The sequence below is a fragment of the Neomonachus schauinslandi genome, chromosome 4 (genome assembly GCF_002201575.2).
Source record: "Neomonachus schauinslandi chromosome 4, ASM220157v2, whole genome shotgun sequence".
Taxonomy (NCBI): domain Eukaryota; kingdom Metazoa; phylum Chordata; class Mammalia; order Carnivora; family Phocidae; genus Neomonachus; species Neomonachus schauinslandi.
The window spans coordinates 52,165,613-52,180,974 of NC_058406.1; the positions used below are offsets into that span (position 1 = coordinate 52,165,613).

Sequence of the window (15,362 nt, forward strand, 5' to 3'; positions counted from 1 at the left end):
AATAGACATTTATCCAAAGAAGATAAACAAATGGCCAGTAAGTGCATTAAAAATGTTCAATATCATTAGTCATTAGGAAATACAACTCAAAACCACAGAGAGATAACACTTTATACCTACAAGGATGGCTATAAAAAGAAAATGGAAATAACAAGTGTTGGCAAGGATATGGAGAGATTGGAACCCTCATCCCCTGCTGGTGGGAATGTAAAATGGTGCTGTCCCTGTGGAAAATAGTTCGGCAGTTCCTCAAAAAGTTAAACATAGACTCACCCTATGACTGAGCCATTCCACTCCTGGTATATACTTGAAAGAATTGAAAAGGACTCAAACAGGCGCTTGTAAGCCAGTGTTCATTGCAGCTTTATTCACAATAGCCAGAAGGTGGAAACAATCCAAGTGGCCATCAACAGATAAATGGATAAACAAAATGTGGTTAGATACATACAATAGAATACTCAGCCATAAAAAGGAATGGAGTTCTGATACATGGTTACAATGTGGACAAAGCCCGAAAGAAGTCAGACACAGAGGGACACATACTGTATGAAATATAGGAATATATGAAATACCTAGAATAGGCAAATTCATAGAGACAGAAAGTGCATTGGTGTTTCTCAGGGGCTGGAGTACAGGGGAATAGGAAATTTTGGCTTGATGGGTACAAAGTTTCTGTTTGGGGTGAAGGAAAATTTTGGAAATAGATCATGGTGGTTACACAACATTTTGAATAATTAATGCCACTGACCTGTACACTTAAAAAATGGTTAAAATGGCATCTTTTGTGTTATATATTTTTCACCACAATAAAAAAAAAAAACTAATTAAACTGTTCTTGTCAACCCTCCACTGAATTTTCCAGCATCTTCCTATTCCCTTCCGTTGAGCCCAGTGACCTAATGTTGCCTACTTCTCTCCCAATTGCTTGAAGCCTTTTTCCTCCATGTTGACTACTTGGCAACACCTGTGGAGAAGCATGCACCAACCAGCACTCTGCGCTGGCCAACCACCACCGCCCTGACAGAAACTGCTGATGTAGAACACAGGGCATTAGGGAAAGAACTTGAAAAGAAGTACAAAAATATGTTGGTATTGTAAATCTGTATGTATAAAAAGCACACTGAATAAAAGTTCTAGAAAGCACAAGTAAACCACATTTGATAGCTCTAGAAACTTATGCAGGGAGATGAGCTTTTTCCTGGATCACGTCCCTCAGTGGTTTGGAGAACAAAGCTGTGGCATCTCAACCTCCTGAGGCAGATTGTCCCCAAGTATTAGGCCACAAAGACTGGATCTCTTTAAAAGATTTAGACCAGCCCTTATTGTGCTAATGCTTTAATGTCCTCTGTACTTACATTCTCTTGTTTTGTTTTTGCTAAGTTTGGCAAAATGTCTGCTTGACTACTTGGCCGTTTCACAGCTATCTTGAAGCTTCAGGGTATTTTTCTTTCTTTTTTTTTTTTTGAAAAGGTCATTTATTTATTTATTTGTTTGTTTGTTTAAGATTTTATTTATTTATTTGACAGAGAAAGACACAGCGAGAGAGGGAACACAAACGGGGAGTGGGAGAGGGAGAAGCAGACTCCCCGCCGAGCAGGGAGCCCGATGCGGGACTCGATCCCGGGACTCCAGGATCACGACCTGAGCCGAAGGCAGTCGCTTAACCGACTGAGCCACCCAGGCGCCCTCAGGGTATTTTTCTGTGGGCCAGAACTTTGTTTTATAAAGTGAGAGCTTGGAATGTAATAGTTCCCCTGTCTCTGTTCTATCCCACAAGTCTCCCATCAGGTCAAGGGAAAGGGGGAACGCCAACTGATTTTTTGCATCAGAGGCCTAGACGCATCTTTTATGTACATTTGTAAAAAGTCAGGTTTTTAAATCTACTGAGTATAAAATCACGTACAATGGTGGTTAAGAGTTGAGGCACTGGAGTCCTCAGATGTTCAACACTGGCTCTGCCCCTCCAGTGTGCCTTGGACAACTATGCCTTCCGCCCCTGTGAGCAGTGATTTTCTCATCTGCCCAGTGGAGGGTAATAACACCTACCTCAGAGGATTACGGGGAGGTCTAAATGAGGGAAAGTACGAGAGGTACCTCACACAGCTGCCGATATAGACTCGGGGCTCAAAAGGGTTAACTCCTTAGTTTATTTGTTGTAGAACATCCATGGAAGCCCACAGGCCTCCTCCATGAAATTTTCCCCAATGAACAGGCCCCAATCTCTCCTTTCTCTACATTCCGAAAACACTTCATGAAAATACAATCGATGCTGTAGCCATGTACCCAAACTTGGGTCTAAATCGGGCGCCTGCCTGGGTGGCTCAGTTGGTTGAGCAACTGCCTTCGGCTCAGGTCATGATCCTGGAGTCCCTGGATCAAGTCCCACATCGGGCTCCCTGCTCGGCAGGGAGCCTGCTTCTCCCTCTGACCCTCCCCCCTCTCATGTGCTCTCTCTCTCTCTCATTCTCTCTGTCTCAAATAAATAAATAAATAAATAAAAATTAAAAAAAAAAATCTTTAAATCGGGCACCTGGGTGGCTCAGTCGGTTAAGCGTCTACTTTGGGCTCAGGTCATGATCCCAGGGTCCTGGGATGGAGCTGGCATCGGGCTCCCTGCTCAGCGGGGAGTCTGCTTCTCCCTCTACCCCTCCCCCTGCTCGTGATCTCTCTCTCTCTCTCTCATGCTCACTCACTCTCTCAAATAAATAAAATCTTAAAAAAATAATAAACTCTAAGTCCTCTGAGAGGAGGTAGCTGTGTTTTGCACTCTTGCCACCCTTAGAACCCGATGAAATGGGCCCTGAAGAAATGCTTGTGAAATTGAAAGACTGAAAAGCAGTTTGGGGCCCTGCAAAAATCACTGGACTTGTTGCCCTAAGACTTAGGTGCTAGTCCTAGTTTTCATACGTGCAAGCTTTGTGACACTGGATAAGAAACTTGAAGGCAACTCTGATCATCGGTCTCTGCAGGGTATAATACATGGCCCAACTGCCTTAATGGAATGTCTGTGTCCCCCCCCCAGCAATTCATATGTTGAATTCTTTTTTTTTTTTTTAAGATTTTTATTTATTTATTTGACAGAGACACAGCGACAGAGGGAACAAGAGCAGGGGGAGTGGGAGAGGGAGAAGCAGGCCCCCCGTGGAGCAGGGAGCCCGATGCGGGGCTCGATCCCAGGACCCTGGGATCATGACCTGAGCCGAAGGCAGACGCTTAACAACTGAGCCACCCAGGAGCCCCTCATATGTTGAAATCTTAACCCCCAATATGAAGGAATCAGAGGGGAGACTTTGGGGAGATGATTAGTTCACGAGGGTGGAGCCCTGTTTCTGCCATGTGAGCACATGACGAGAAATTAGAAAATCTTTCACACTGCCTTTGGTTTATAAGAAATGAACAAACCAAAAGGAAAAGGACAATGAACACTTTTATTTCCTTCAAAGTAATCACTGAAGGCACCCTCTGGATAGTTACGCAACACTGTGCTTGGTTAGAATTTTCCCAGTTACAGAAGCACAAATACTATTTCTCCCTTATTCTTACACTACATTCATTCAGTTATCAACTCCTGTCACAACTTCCCCTAAATATCAGGTATCTGCCCATTTCCTTCTGGTGCCATCACACCCACCCTACCTGCAGCTCCTTTATTTATTTATTTATTTATTTTGAGAGAGAGAGAAGGAGAGTGAGAATGAGCAGGGGGAGGGGCAGAAGGAGAAGGAGAGAGAGAATCTCAAGCAGATTCCCCACTGAGCACAGAGCCTAACACGGGCTCTATCTCACCACCCTGAGACCATGACCCTGGGATCACGACCTAAGCCGAAATCAAGAGTCGGACCCTTAACCGACTGGGCTACCCAGACACCCCAAACTACAGCTTCTTTAAAGCAGACCCAGACTGAGCTAGTAAATTCATGGTGTTCATCTTTCTTTAAATCTCTTGATACTTCAGTCCATTTCACATTCTATTACTGCACAGAATGTAAAAAATCTGTGAGGGCAGGGACTGTGCCCTACATTTCCTTATATTGTAGGTACAGTGACCATATTTCCTGAACAAAAAAAGTCTAGACGCATGTACATTTATAAAGAAAAATAAAAAGAAATCTGAAATTGGACTTTTCTCTCCAAATCTGGGGATATTATTATCTAACAGATGCATTCTAGCAAAATGTATTCTACATTGTATATATAAAATACATATGGGTTGATTGCTTTGCCTGCTTAGAACAGAGATTATAAACTGAGAAGCTGAAGCCCATATATGGCTCTCGGTGATTTTTTGTTGTTCTTGTACAGCACTTTAAAAACAAAGAAGTTTCAATTGCTTGCCAACATTTAAAAATTGCTGATTTCACATAAAAATCAAGCTACTCTTGAAAAATCTGAAGATCTAAGAAGACTGGGTCATTAGAAATCAGCTCGAGGTAAAGTCCACCCAAAATGGGGAATCTCATAAAACTGGAAACCCAAAGGGGGCCATACTCCCAGTGTAATGAGGAACAGGAAAGAAAGTTACTGCACAGAGAGGCAACAAGGAAACTTGTGTGTCTGGACCTTGGTACTTGAGGGAGGAGACACCTACACCTACCAAATTATAAATTACCAAAAAATAAATATTTATATATATGTTTTTAGTTTTATTTTTATACAATGAAAGGATGTCACTTGGTAGAACTGCATCATTCTTGGTAGAACACAGTTCAAGATGTGTTTGTCTAAAATAGTTTGAAAAACAGAATATTCCAACTGATTAAACACTCTGATTAATTCTGAGTTGCCATGCAACACTCTATATACATTATAAATATTGGAAGAATTAGAATATGAGACAATGAAAACAAAATTTACATTAACCATAACCTTTTAAAAATTATACCATCTTTTAAACCGTCACTTTTCTTTTATGCATCAGGAATATAATTCCTACTGCTTTCCCTCTCATCGTAAGCATCAGTTTATTAGCAAACAGACATTATACCCTCCTGCCAGCTGGATTGCCCCCTCTCTCAGGATGCCCCAGCCCTATGCTGTGCCTTTTTCTAAAGCTCCATAAGCAGCCTTGTATTATATATAGTTATTTTGTAAGTCTACTTCCTTCATTGGATTAAAAGTTTCTATATGGCACAGGGCACCTGGGTGGCTCAGTCATTAAGCGTCTGCCTTCGGCTCAGGTCATGATCCCAGGGTCCTGGGATCAAGCTCCACATCGGGCTCCCTGCTTAGCAGGAGCCTGCTTCTCCCTCTCCCTCTGCCATTCCCTCTGCTTGTGCTCTTCTGTCTATCTCTCTGTCAAATAAATAAATAAAATCTTTAAAAGTTTCTATATGGCACAAACATTGTGTTTGTAACCCACACAGTGAGCGCTCAATACACATTTTTATATTTCAAACTAATTTCCCCCAACATGGGTGAGGAGTAAAACAAGTATTTGTAGCAACTATAATTGTTGCTTCATTTCAAGTAAGCAAAAAAATAAAATCTTAATAGATAACTAATCTTTGATGAGATATTTACGGAATGCTTACTTTGTGACACATACCATGCTAAATGCTTATAAATTAGTTCTCAAAATTCTCAAAACAATCAATGAGATATATGGTACTTTATTTACGGAGAGAAAACTGACAATTAGGGATTAAATAGTGCATTCAAATATTTGCTGAGCACCTAACATAGAGCACACTGAACGATCAGTGGGGATAGAGCAGAGAATTGACTATCTTTTGTGGAACTTATTTTCTAGTGGAACTCACTAAGATCACATACATAATATATCAGCCTTCTAGATTTATATATCACTTTATGTATATGATAAGCTTGGACAATGTGAGTTCATCTCCGAAATGGGCCCATTCTCAGTATTGACAAAAATTTGAGACTGAAGAGCTGAGACTCAGACCCCCATGACCTCTTCAAGGTAAAAGTAACCCTCAAAGGTCACTCTGCCTTTGCTGGCAGCATCCAAACTGTGCGGATCTCATCTCTAAACTTCTAGTAAACAGAAAATATTCTCAAGAGAAGATTTATAATAAAAGGAATCAGATAAAAATAAGATACTATGGGATTAAAGAAATAAAACAGAGTTAAGACCGCACCTTTTTAAGCCAGATATTTTTCTAACTTGCATATAAACCTCAGTGAAGAGCAGGGTGAAGCCACAGTAGAATAAAAGTCAAAGCACAGAAGGGACTTTGGCCTCTTGGCCTCTAAGTGGGATAGGAAAGTCTAGGGGAAGGATGAAACTTCCAGGCACCATCACAATTCATGCTGCAAAGCTGTGGCCCCTAGCTGCTAAGCCATTTTGAATTTTATTTACCTCTCTGGAGCTGGACACATGAGGAGCCAGCCGGTTCAAAAATGCGGAAAGAAGAAAGGAGCAGTTTCAGGTCTGAAATTTTCGAATTTGCATCAGACACTTCCTGTCAAACACTGAAGTCGCTGGGATAGACTGACAGCCCCTCTCACTAGGCCAGTGCCATTTAATCATTAATCTTCAAGGTTTTCATAACTAATCCCCAGTGATATGGGGCATCTTTGGGGAAAGTTTCATTCAAATAAAACTGAAGTTGAACTTGGAAAGTGAACAGAAAAGAGGTTCTAGAAGCTACCTTCTAATTCTGGGTGGGCAGAAAATTGTCTTTCACTCTAATTTAAAGTAACATAGAGGGGCACCTGGGTGGCTCAGTCATTAAATGTCTGCCTTTGGCTCAGGTCATGATCTCAGGGTCCTGAGATCCAGCCCCACATGGGGCTCCCTGCTCAGTGGGGAGTCTGCTCCTCCTCCTCCCTTTGCCCCTCCCCCCGCCTGTGTGTGCCCGCGTGTGTGTGCACTCTCTCTCTAATGAATAAAATCTTTAAAATAAATACATAAATAAATAAAATAACACAGAACAATTTTCTCATCTACTGCAATATTATCCAGGAAATCTGAGGCAAAGTCACCAAACTATTTCTAAATGCAATGACTTGCAAACAGAGACTGACTGTGGCTTTGTATCCCTTGAAATCTACTCAAACATACCTCGGGAAGGGAGACCAACACAGCACTCAACATGCACAACAGTACCTATCTGACGTTAGAAACCTTTGAGTGAGACAAGGCAAACATGAACTACAAGTATGAAAGCATGGGGAAAGACTGAGGAAACCAATCTGCTTTCTTCTATGGCAACCCAAATGACGAACTGAAGACACTCCATGCTTACTATATTTATGCTTTAGGCAATTTTAAAAATGAGGTCTTAACCAAAAAGCCTGTACCTGGCCTTCAAAAAAGTATTTAAATTTTTTGGATGGGCTACAAGAACTAAATTGTCTACACAAAATCTGTACAGCAGGGACCTGTTTTCAGCAGGTAAGCCTATTTACAAGTAAGAATCTTTCATTTTCATAACATTGTCTTGTTTTGTTTGAAGAAAATATTTGTCTTTTCTTTTTTTTGGTTGGTTATATTTTTATTCTTTTATTTATTTATTTATTTATTTAAAATATTTGTCTTTTGATAATTTATATCCATACACATGGGTTTACAACCCAATTCACCCTACTTTTGTGGTTAAAAAAGAAAACAGAAACAAAAACAAAAACAAGGGGGATATTCATTTGGTCCTGAGTAAATAGTTACCCCAGACAACTAGTAAAAGTAAATACAAATGATCTCCCAATGAATGAACTTCAACTTATGCCTCAAAGAATTTCTACAGATAAAACCCAAGGAATACGAGCTTAGAGTAAAAATCCACAAAACACACAAGTAAACAAGGCAAAGTAAATAAAAGCTAGCAGCAACAGCTGACAAAAAAAATCAGACTTGCAAAATCTTTGGATATGGAATGGCAAGATACTGAATATAAAATAAGAAGGTTTAATAAATTCACCCAACAACTATTTTTTTTTTAATACCTTCTATTTGCCAGGTAATATTCTAAGCTCTGAGGACAAAGCAGCTAACAAAACAAATACCCCGGCTCTTAAGGAGGTTACATTTTAGAAGAGAGAGACTAGTAAAATATGTAGTATGGCAGGTGGTAGGGAAAAAAGCTACGAGAGAGATACAAAATACTATAGTAGAGAGTATCTCACTGTCTTTAGAGCCAGGCGAGGATAAGCTTTGGGTATGAGGGATGATCTGAGAGTTCTGGGCTTCTTGACAGAATCAGGGACATAGGCAAAATGGATTGCAGATAGTGGCAGTAAGACCCTTATGGGGAGTGGAGTCTCTTCTCAAGAGCATACAGAGTCCTAGGCTTCCCTCTTCACCCCTGCCAATGTTCATGTGAGGGGTAGGGAAGGAATGATCTTATTTGAAGCCCAGGTTACAAGAGAGATCCCTCTCTTTTCCTGCTGATGGAGGCCTAGAGGACAGAGGACAGATTGGTTTACCTTTGAACCTCTGTTTCAAGAAATGAAAGCTGGTAGATATGAGCAAGAAACAGGAGACTATACAGAATTGCCCAACAGAACTTCTAAGAAAGAAAAAAAGGATAGAAATTAAAAACTCAAGTGCAAAAGGAGATTGGACACAACTGAAGAATTAGTGAACTAGAAGTCAGATCCTAAAAAGCTATACAAATGCAGACACAAAATATGAGAGATTACAAGACTTGGATGATAGAATTAGAAGGTCTAATATACCTGTGATCAGAATTCTCTGAGGAGTTAGCAAAAATGAGGGAAAGGAAACATTCAAAGAGATAATAGCTGATAATTTTCCAGAATCGTTGAAAGTTATGATCTACCTGGCCACAGCAGGCATTTAAGTTTTGGACTCCTTGTCTATAAGTAAAAGTTTTTATTAAACCACCTTCCAGAAATATGTCTTTCATTGAACACTACTTTACAGTTTATAAAGGGCCTTCACATACTAAAATCTATGCTACATGTTTTTAGATTTATTAGTCTAGGATTTGTTTTCCTGATAGGAAACTGGAATAATCTCTAGACATGTATCAAGGCCATTCTCTCTCTTTTTTTTTTAAGATTTTATTTATTTATTTGACAGAGAGAGACACAGCAAGACAGGAAACACAGCAGGGGGAGTGGGAGAGGGAGAAGCAGACTCTCTACTGAGCAGGGAGCCCGATGCAGGGCTCGATCCCAGGACGCTGGGATCCTGACCTGAGCCGAAGGCAGACACTTAATGCCTCTGTCACCCAAGCACCCCAAGGCCATTCTCTTTAAAGCAGAGAAGAGTAAGTTACTCATGACCAAATTTACTAAAGATTACTATAGCACACTCTTCAATGTGATGGACATGGTAGTTACTGCTGAATTTGGTTGATTCTCTGCAGTTTCCACTTCAACATTCTTTTGGGATATTTGCTTTGCAAATTTTCTTATCTTTTGTTTTTTCTCCCCAGGAATGATTTTGAGGGTCTACTGAAGGAAGTGCTCTTCAGTAGGTTAAGTGGTAAGATCCAATTTCATCATGATCTTGGAGGCTCCATAAATAACTTTCTCTATTTCCTATGTGAATAAGGTCAGAACCTTCTTAGCATGACATAATAGGCTTTTTTTTTTTTTTTTTTTGCATTCTGTCACTATTCTCCTTCCCAAGTCTACTCTCAGTACAAGCACACCAGACAACTCAAGTTTTTCCCAAATATATGAACACATACCAGGCTCTTAGGCCACCATGCTTGTGTACAGAAAACTCCCTTGACCCTTTCATTGTTCCTCCCTTCCTTTTTCAATGCTCCTTACTAACCTCCTCCCACCTAAAATCCATTGGTCTCAAAAAACTCAACTGGTTTTTCAAGAAATGGGCAGAAGACATGAACAGACATTTCTCCAAAGAAGACATACAAATGGCCAATGGACATGAAAAAATGCTGAACATCACTCGGCATCAGGGAAACACAAATCAAAACCACAAGGAGATACACCTCACACCAGTCAGAATGGCAAAAATTAACAACTCAGGAAACGACAGATGTTGGCGAGGATACAGAGAAAGGGGAACCCTCTTACACTGTTGGTGGGAATGCAAGCTGGTTGTAGCCACTCAGGAAAACAGTGTGGAGGTTCCTTAAAAAGGTAAAAATGAGCTACCTGGCAATTGCACTACTAGGTATTTATCCAAAGGATACAAACATAGTGATTCAAAGGGGCACCTGCACCCCAATGTTTATAGCAGCAATGTCCACAATAGCCAAACTGTGGAAAGAGCCAAGATGTCCATCGACAGATGAATGGATAAAGATGAGGTAGTATGTATACACAATGGAATATTACTCAGCTATCAAAAAGAATGAAATCTTGCCATTTGCAACAATGTGGTTGGAACTAGAAGTATTATGCTAAGCAAAATAAGTCAGTCAGAGAAAGACAAACATCATATGACTTCACTCATGTGTGGAATTTAAGAAACAAAACAGAGGAACATAGGGAAAGGGAAGAAAAAAATAAAATAAGACAAAAACAGAGAGGGAGACAAACCATAAGAGACTCTTAACTATAGGAAACAAACTGAGGGTTGCTGGAGGGGAGGGGCTGGGGGCTGGGGTACCTGGGTGATGGGCGTTAAGGAGGGTACTTGATGTAATGAGCACTGGGTGTTATATGCAACTGATGAATCACTAACTTCTACCTCTGAAACTAATAATATATTATATGTTAATTAAATTGAATTTTTAAAAAACTCAACTGGTTTTTTATGACCCTCCTCAAACTGGACATCTGACTACCCAAAGCTTTCTCTGACATTTATGGCACCTACTGCTACAAAGTATTCATCTCTGTATCCAGGCGGGTCTGGCATGTGATGGTTGTTCAATAAATTCTTGGTGAATAAATGGTACAGAAAGTCTGGGAAAACACTGGGGTTGGGATGGGGTGGAGGCAATCAAGCTTAAAAGGTCACTGTAGAGCAATCTTCATCCCTGGACCCAGAAATACCACATCTAGGAAATTTACCTATACAAATAATTGAGAATGTGCTCAAAGATTTAGCTGCAAAGCTCACACTTCATTGCTGTTTCAATAGCAAAATCCTGGACACAATTTTAATCCTTCAGTTGGACTTGAGCTAAATAAACACACAGTGGAATACTAAATACCCATTTAAAACATGTATGGAAAAAAATAGAAACATATATGGAAAATATTTAGTGGCATGTCATGATATTTTATTCAAGGAAAAAAGGCTGTTCAAGGAAAAAAGCAGTGTGCTCACTCTGCTTACATTTAATGCTATACATCGAATTGTCAACAGTGGTTTCCTGGGTGTGGGATTTCAATTTTTTTATCTTCCTTCTGATTCCAAAAAAAAAAAAAAAAATCTAACTTGTATACAATGAGTAGAAATTACTTTTGTGATTAAAAAAAGGAGTACTTTGTTTTCAAAGGAGAGAGTCCTGTCCTTTCGTGGTCCGACTTCCCTTTGGAGCTCCAACTCTTGTGAAATGCCATTCATAGTCCCAGCATTCCAGGGTGCCCAAGGGAAAAGGGCTGCCCAGGTATTTTAGCCTCATTTCACAAAACAGAGGCTTGGAAGGGAAAAACAGCTGCTCCAGTGCTCAATGATTTTAAAACCCAAACAGTTCCCAAGATTTGGCAGTTAGAAAACTTGCATTAGCATGCTTCACTTTTCAAGATAAACTCCTCTCAAAATTCTGTGCTGACCCTGAAATCATTTGCCATGAAAGGACTCTGTCCCATCCAGGAGAAAATTCGAAAGCCAGCGTATTCCTTCCTACCCTAATCTACATGTACTTCGACATCCCACAGCCAGAAGCCATCCCCCCGCACCCCCCCCCGCAACTTTATCTTTTACTGGGCTGCCGCTCTTCCAAAAGGGGACCCAGCCAGCAAAGAGGCCCAGGCTGGTAGGGCTGGCTCCACGCCTGAGGTGCTGCGTCCCTCTCTAGGGCATGGCAGACAGGCCAGCTGTGAACCCGGTGACTTGACTTCCTCCTCCTTCCCGGAGGTCCCCGCCCACATCACCGTCATCAGGTCTCCGAGGAAGTCACGTTCTGGCCTCTGAGCTGTTCTGAAGGTTCTGGGAGGAAAAGGGAGGTGAGGTGGCAAGAGCCCTTGCACGCTTCCAAGAGACAGGGCCCCTAGCTCGCCGTCTGTCACTAATTAGATGGAGATGGGGGTAAGTGATTTTCCCATGGAGTGGATTAAATCTTTCATCTATCAGAGAGGGTACTGACCAAAAATGACTGCGTCCCCTCTCCAGTGTTAGAAGGGTGAGTGCCCAGATGTCCCCGGGAGCGCTGCAAAAAGAAAAGAGAATTATTATGTAATGAGGATCTTTGAGGTGCTAGCACCCATGTAAACACTGTCTTCTTTAATCCTCCAGTAGATCCTTTATGTTAGGTGTCCCTGATCCCAATATATGGTGTGGCAGAAGTTCTGCGAAATGCTTTCCAAACTTGTCCACTTCGTGGTACACATGGACAACAATATGTTTACGGCACACTTGGGCAAAAGTGAGCACCAACCAGAAGCAAACTGCCCCGCTGCCCCATAAAGAGGTGCTCCACCTCTCAGCGTACCTGTCCCACCTGTTACCTGTTTGCTGCTCACTGGAATGAAAGCCGGGAAGAGGCTAAGCCAAGAGAAGTAGGACACACAGCTGTGTCAAGACAAACCTGGATTTGCTTCGCAGCTCTGCCTTCCGTTGGACTTCAAGCACGTAACTTGGTATTTTTTGAGCCTGCTTCCTCACCTCTAAGTGACGCTAATAAGAGTACGCACGTCACTAAGACAGTGACATGAGTGATGAACCCGACCGAAGGTTTATCAGCGAGCCTGCGCCCAGAGAGCGCGTCCCGCCTGGGCTCCGCGGGCGACCCCCGCGTGGGCCCCGGGGCAGGCGCGCGGGGAGGCGCGGGCTGCGGGCAGCGCGGGGGCGGCGGGGAGGCGCAGGCGGCCCGGGAGGTTCCGGGCTTCCGCGCAGACTTCTGCGTACCCGGACGGCTGCGTCACCGTCCGAAAGCGCGAGCCCGCCGGCGGGGGCGGGGGCGCGGCGCCGCTGGAAGCCCGGGTGTTCTAACCGAAAGTACGGGCCCGGATTTCCCCGCCGCGGTCGCAGTGGCTAGTCTGCGGTCCGCCTCGCCCCCCCCAACCCCGCGCCCGGGGTCGCCGTTCCCGCTCTCGCTCCCGCCCCCTCGGCCCGCGGCCCCCGGCGGAGTCCAGGGAAGCGCGCGGGGGCGGTCTCTGGCGCCGAGCGGGGACGGCCCCCACGCGCTTCTCTACTCGCCGCCTCTGCAGCGAAGCGAGGCTGTCTTGGCCCGGCCTTGGGGCCGTCCGGATCCCCGCCGTCCTGGCCGCGCTGTCGCGCCTTACGGTTCCCTAGGGAGGAAAAAAAAGTTGGCACTGTGGCAGCCTCCCCCGCTTCTTTCCACCCCGGCCGCCCGCCCGACTCGCCCCATTGCACAATTCCTGCCGTGGAATTGCCGCGTGACTTGGACGGAGCCCAGAAATGTTTCCCAGGTTGCCTCCGTCGAGAAAGGAGCGGCTGGGTATCCCACTCTGACCCCAGGCGCCCTTGAAATTGTATTTCTCCGAGTGACTGGGTAGCCCTTTACCATGCAGAGCGTGCCCTTTCAAAGAAAGAACAGCTACTGGCCTGCGGGTACGTCCGCTCTAGGTTGATGGCAACCGACACGTTTCTTTTCCCCGTGTATATTTTCAGACAGAAAAAGTGTTTCAATCTATTTGGGGAAGATTTCCGGTTTTAAAGGAGGACGAGGAGTGAATTGCTTAAAGGCGTGGAGACACAATTTTGAGCTCTCCAAGAATCAGTGTTGTTGATGGTGCATAGTAGGTACCGAATAGATAGGGACTGAATGAACAATTGAAGGAGGAATTTAAATGGCTATGTGTAGACCAAAGCTTTCAATTTGCAGATGAAATTTAGAGGTTGACTTGCCCAGGGTTACCTATCTAATTAATATGGAAAGCAGGAATAGAATTTGCCTCTCGTTTCAACTTGAAATACTTCATATTTATGAGATGGGTGTACTTTTCCCTCATAGGAAAATAAAATGCCTTCTGCAGTAAGCTCTACAGATCCTTAGTCTACGCCCTCTTCCTACCTATCTAAAATAAACAGAACAAAGCAACGACTCCCAAACACAATACATGCATGTAATAGGCTGAATTTGGCAATGCCAAAGAAAGATGTTTGCAAGGCATTTTTTGTCTTATCCCCATAAGTTAAGCACAAAATAGGCTAAGAAGAAAGAAAGAAAGAAACAATAGTGCTTCTCCAAAATGGTATGGAAGATACCATTTGCCACTAGTCTTACTTTTGTAAGTACAGTATTTGGTGTTTTGCATGGGCACTGCTAGACGTATGAGTAACTGTCAGGTTTGCTCTGAGACTGGTCAGATATTTTGCTCAGGCTCAGAATAGATTTGTAGCTCATCTTTCAGAATAGACAATCTGCAATCTGTGAGAACACAAGGGACTTCAATGACAGTCATGCAGATGGCTGGACAGCTTGTTGTCTTTGAAGTTTCAAGGCTGACCAAGTATACCAAATGTCTAATTTAGGGAACAGAATTGCCAAACAAGTAGATGTTAAGGGCGAAGGAATCAAAACTGTAAGTGGCAATCATGAGTAAAAGTTCATTCTTTTGTGGGCTGTCAACAATGGTTTCCACGATGATGATTATGATACAGTTACAACAATAACATCCAAATACAAATTCTTCTCCAAGAAGATGGGGAAGAGGGGTTCCAGTGATAGAACAGCAGATCAAATCATGAAATGTCTCATTTTGTAGGTCAGCCAGATACACTCTGAACTGGGGCAATCTTTTTTTTAACTCTGCTCTCTCTACCCTGTCTCTACCTCTAATATCTTGAAGGTGAGAATGAAAACAGAATTGCTAGAAAAATTTGAAATTCTAGGCAGCTAAGGTAGAATATGTCAATTTTGGTTTGATAATCCTACACAATGTTCATGAAATCAAAGCATCACCTCCTATGTTTTCCCACACTGCAATTTTCAGTTGGCCATTATACCAGACTACTGAACCTGAACTTTAGAAACACAAAATGTTGGCCCCTATTATTACACTGCTTTACTGCTTGAAAAAAGGCATCTAATCAAACAAAAGCCATCTTTTCCAACGGAGATCTTAACAATAACAACCTATTTGGATGCAAGTGATACTTTTTCACATATTACATATTTCATTCAACACCATTGTGTAATTCGTGTTGAATTTTTACAAAGGAAATACCTCAGGACAATCTCAATTGTTAGCATTTATTAGTTTAACTGAGAGATTTATCAGTCATGGTGTAGCATTGGAATTTGGGGGGTCATTAGAAAAAAATGTAATTATACTCCTTCATTTTATAGATGAGAAACTGAAGGCTGTTGAAATTAAACAAT

The 15,362-nt window shown here is 42.4% G+C and overlaps 1 protein-coding gene across 1 annotated transcript in view; it reads right to left on the minus strand.

The window, feature by feature from the left end:
• Positions 1–12,222, minus strand: part of JAK1 (Janus kinase 1) — a 157,036-nt gene extending 144,814 nt beyond the window's left edge. The window contains exon 1 of the mRNA XM_021680000.1: positions 12,162–12,222. The gene's annotated coding sequence lies outside the window, so the exon portion shown is untranslated. The remainder of the gene's footprint in view (positions 1–12,161) is intronic.
• Between the last annotated feature and the right edge of the window lie 3,140 nt (positions 12,223–15,362).